Consider the following 5,221-nt stretch of genomic DNA (forward strand, 5'->3'; position numbering starts at 1 on the left):
ACTCTCTCTCTCTCTCTCTCTCTCTCTCTCTCTCTTTGAATGAGTGGTCGTACAGAACGGACTGCATCTTGCCTATGCCGTTCTGTACCACCACTCATTCATATATCTTTATGTACATATTCTTTATCCCTTTACACTTGTGTGTGTATAAGGTAGTAGTTGTGGAATTGTTAGGTTAGATTACTTGTTGGTTATTACTGCATTGTCGGAACTAGAAGCACAAGCATTTCGCTACACTCGCATTAACATCTGCTAACCATGTGTATGTGACTAATAAAATTTGATTTGATTTGATTTGATTATCTCCCTCTCTCTCTCCCTCTCTCTCCCTCTCCCCCTCTCTCTCTCTCTCTCTCTCTCTCTCTCTCTCTCTCTCGCTCTCCTTCGCTCTCTCTCTCTCTCTCTCTCTCTCTCTCTCTTTCTCTCTCTCTCCCTGCTCTCTCTCCCCCTTTCTCTCTCTCTCGCTCTCTCTCCCTCACTCTCTCTCTCTCTCCCTCGCTCTCCTTCACTCTCCCTCTCTCTCTCCCTCGCTCTCCTTCGCTCTCTCTCTCCCTCTCTCTCTCTCTCTCTCTCTCTCTCTCTCTCTCTCTCTCTCTCTCTCTCTCTCTCTCTCTCTCTCCCTCTCTCTCGTAATCAAACCCTTAACCCTTACCCTAACCCTTATCTAAGTTTAATCAATTCTGAAATTAAATATCCGTTTGGGCGTCAGGTGTCCCCTTATAGGCTTTTCCTTGCTTACACAGTCACTTAGCTACTTCCTGTTCTCTCAGTGACAGTGAGTGTGCATATCTTGAAAGTTCGAGATGCCTGGTGCTTGCCCATGTTGGCGGAGATATCACTTGATTTGCAATTTAGGAGCCCGGTGGCGAACGCCAAATGCCCTGCTCAAAACGATCAGCGAGACCTGATAAAGGGGTGGAGTCTGAAAAAATACAAGACCAAACTCTGCCTTCACAGTTTATGTTGTTCAAAACGAGCGCAGTAGAGCGTTAATCCATCATCTTTTTATTTAATGGTTATTATTTTATCTTTGTGTTGTGGTTTTATGCTGTGATTTTACCAGATTTGTATATAGTATTGTGCATTTTTACCTACAGAAAAAACAGATCTGACTCCCCTATACCCTTCCTCCCGACAGCATCTATTATATTGACAAGATATTGGACTGTCTGCTCTAACGATGGGAATAAATGTTCGCCAAGGCTGAAGGCAGGTGGGAGGAGGTGGGAATAGCCAATGAGAGGGCAGATATGCATGTGAACAACAGACAACTCCAATATAAAATGTTTTTTCTCAAAGCCACTGTTGTGCACTTATATCAGTAAATTCGTAACAACCTAAACATTACGAAAATGTTAATTTGATCAAATAAGCCTCAATTTCATGTTGACCATGAGATTCTAACTCACAACCATCCACCCTGTCCAAATGTAACCATACCTCCTCGTACTATTTTGGGTATCCCGGATGTATGTTTACTATGTTACGTCTAGTCTGTGAGACCAGGCTGCGCAGGCAGTCAGATGAAAAATGTGTGATATTTTTGAAAATTTGTGATGAAAATATTTTTGTTGTCCCGCAGATTATTTGGAAATTGCCGTCTTTCTACTTTGTAAGGATTAGCCCTACCGGTCCAACTTGTCACATTATTATCATTACTCAGAATTCAATGTGAAGATAGTGGGTGTAATATGTGTGAAGATAATGTGTCTGGAGTTTAATGTAAAATGTAGAAAAGGGGAGGGGTACAGTATGTGGTGAAGATATGGTGCGTCTCTCTCCAGAAAACGTTAATAATATGTAGAAAAGGGGAGGGGTACAGTATGTGGTGAAGATATGGTGCGTCTCTCTCCAGAAAACGTTAATAATATGTAGAAAAATGCCCATTCTGCAATGTATAACTGATCTTGTCAGTCATTTTCTCTTCACCTCACACAGAGTAAGTAAATTAATTCCGTTTTTTTTTTTTTTTTTTACATCCATTGCGAATGATAGTTCCTCAGTATTTGAAAAATCGTTCCAACACTCCCGGTCTCGATAATCACCAAGTCTCGGAGTGAAAGAGCAAACTATCACGATCTGATGATCCCATATGTCCAGTGGAAACGTCATATTAAACTGTCCAAGAGCTCACTGGCGCAGGAAACTCTGAGGGCCCGGAACAGGCTAGTTAATACAATGTTGCACAGCTTCGGGCCAGATCCAGTGATGACTTGATAATACAATATTGCACTTCACTAGCGATAGCTCAAGTCAAGACAGATAGAAAGGGAGGCAGACAGGTGGAGCAGAGAGATGAATGTGATTGAAAAAACATACTTTTTAACGATATTTTCTACTGTTTTTATTGGTCGACTTTAGGCCTATCTATTTTTCATAGTTGACGATATTAAATTATAGTCTTACTCAGGGTCTTCACCAGAGTTTCATTCGGGGCTCAGTCGTGAACACCAGGGGCTGAGGGGTTTGTGGTTCCCAGAAAAAAAGGCCATTTCTAAAATAATTTTCGTCATTTTACATGACTGGAGAATTGTAAATATATTTTTTTTGATAACACACAAATGATCAAAATGACAAGCTACTCTGACATTTACACACTGATATCAACGAACGACACGTCTTAAATGCAAGCAATAGCATAGGCCAATGAAAAGAGTGGATAGGATACACAGGCCTACAATATGAGGAGGACATTATAGTCCACCACCATTCCAGGGACACTCACCTATTCAGATTTTTCCCTCATTTGTGTTGTGAAATATATACCTTCCAGGTGCTGTGTCACTGACACCAACAACACACAATAGCTGAATTTGCAGAACTAGCGCGCAAACTAAAGCAAACATTAGCAAGCTAGCTAGTACCTTTTATGTGGCGTCGTCAAAGATGGAATCTTTGCTATCGTCAGTTTATTCCAAGATCAGCATGCAGCTGTAGTGCTTCGACGTCCCTGTGATAAGGTTAGCGATAAACTGAACAGAACTACACTCTCTTCTACCATTGTCTTAAATATATTTAATGGTCTCGTTGCAAAAGCTACATCGGTAGGGGACTTTGAACAACATGCGTGCCGATTTGGAGTAAACTGACGATAGCAAAGATTATAGCGAACACACAGGAACGGAAGTGGTGCTCGCCAGCTCTGCAAATTCAGCAGTTGTTGGAAGCCAGTCAACATGTTGCAGCATACGTTGTGTAAATGGTGAACTCATACAGCTGTCAACCTTTGTCACTGCAATCCGTTTCACATTTGCTAGCTGACTAGCTAGCTACCTTTTAGATCGAAGCCCAGCTGGAATGACAGATGACAGAAGCCCATCTCCTACTGTAAATAACCTGCACACTGTGTGTGTGTGAAGCCAGCCAGGTAGAAACATGGCAGATAGAAGACGGACATCAGAGTATTTTTCAGGACACCAACACGTTAAGTAAGAACCCTAGTAGCCTAATATCTCAAAGACAAGTTGATAAAATGTTCATTAGAAAGAAGTGAAATGCTAATGGTAATGTTTCACAATGATGTCATTAGGCAGAGCAGGCAACAGATGGCACACAGACAGCAGAGCTGGGGACAGATGGGCAGGGACAGACTGGCAGAGACAGACTGGCAGGGACAGACTGTCAGGGACAGACTGGCAGGGACAGATGGTCAGGGACAGACTGGCAGGGACAGATGGTCAGGGACAGATGGGCAGGGACAGACTGGCAGAGACAGACTGGCAGGGACAGACCAGGTGATTAATGGATCTACAGGGCTATAACAGCCTCTAGACCAGGTGATTAATGGAACTACAGGGCTATAACAGCCTCTAGACCAGGTGATTAATGGAACTACAGGGCTATAACAGCCTCTAGACCAGGTGATTAATGGAACTACAGGGCTATAGCAGCCTCTAGACCAGGTGATTAATGGAACTACAGGGCTATAGCAGCCTCTAGACCAGGTGATTAATGGAACTACAGGGCTATAACAGCCTCTAGACCAGGTGATTAATAGAACTACAGGGCTATAACAGCCTCTAGACCAGGTGATTAATGGAACTATGGGGCTATAGCAGCCTCTAGACCAGGTGATTAATGGAACTACAGGGCTAGAACAGCCTCTAGACCAGGTGATTAATGGAACTACAGGGCTATAACAGCCTCTAGACCAGGTGATTAATAGAACTACAGGGCTATAACAGCCTCTAGACCAGGTGATTAATGGAACTACAGGGCTATAACAGCCTCTAGACCAGGTGATTAATGGAACTATGGGGCTATAGCAGCCTCTAGTGTCTGGTGCCTCAGTGTCTGGTGTGTCACTGGTGTCTCCCTGGTGTTTCTGCCTCAGGGTCTGGTGTCTCCCTGGTGTTTCTGCCTCAGGGTCTGGTGTCTCCCTGGTGTTTCTGCCTCAGGGTCTGGTGTCTCCCTGGTGTTTCTGTCTCAGGGTCTGGTGTCTCCCTGGTGTTTCTGTCTCAGGGTCTGGTGTCTCCCTGGTGTTTCTGTCTCAGGGTCTGGTGTCTGCCTGGTGTTTCTGCCTCAATGTCTGGTGTCTCCCTGGTGTTTCTGCCTCAGTGTCTGGTGTCTGCCTGGTGTTTCTGCTTCAGGGTCTGGTGTCTCCCTGGTGTCTCTCCTCAAGGTCCGTTCTCTCTGACTGTCTTTGGTCTCTCTCCTCAGAACTGTGGTAGAAGAATATCCCGTTCTGTCTCCACCTCGGCCTTCCAAAAGTCCCTTACCGTCGGACCAATCACCTGTGAGTATTTTTGATATCATCACACTGACCTCAAAGTAACTTGTGCGCAGTCAGACACACACATACACACACACACCCCTCACTAGTAACCTTCTCTTTGCACTGTTTGTCTTCTAGGGACCAAAGGGTCAGAGTGAACCAAACAGAACTGCAATGGGACAACAGAGAGCTTCTGTATCTAAACGATTATTAGATAATAAAGTGAAGCTTTACTATTATATCAATCTGTTGTGTCATTATATCAATGTCTGTTCTCTGTTATCTCTTGGTCTGGTCTGTTGGAGAAGCAGAGTTAGGGTTACAGGTGTTAAATCTTAATTTTATCACCTTGTTGTTGCAGGAAATGCAAATGTGTAGTGTATTCAAAGTTTAAAAAGGCATCTAAAGTTTGTAATTTCCACTTGAACATTTTAGACTGAATTTGCCCTAACTAAAAAATATCAAGCAGTACAAAAATGTCCATTAATTATAATCAACACAATAATT

At 43.4% G+C, this 5,221-nt stretch overlaps 1 protein-coding gene across 1 annotated transcript in view; it reads left to right on the top strand.

Moving 5' to 3' along the window:
• The window catches only part of LOC139568211 (CMRF35-like molecule 8), an 8,853-nt gene extending 8,506 nt beyond the window's left edge, over positions 1-347 (top strand). The window contains exon 7 of the mRNA XM_071389955.1: positions 1-347. This exon is cut by the window's left edge and continues 625 nt beyond it. The gene's annotated coding sequence lies outside the window, so the exon portion shown is untranslated.
• Positions 348-5,221: the final 4,874 nt, after the last annotated feature.

Source organism: Salvelinus alpinus, chromosome 2 (assembly GCF_045679555.1).
Source record: "Salvelinus alpinus chromosome 2, SLU_Salpinus.1, whole genome shotgun sequence".
NCBI classification, from domain to species: Eukaryota; Metazoa; Chordata; class Actinopteri; order Salmoniformes; family Salmonidae; genus Salvelinus; species Salvelinus alpinus.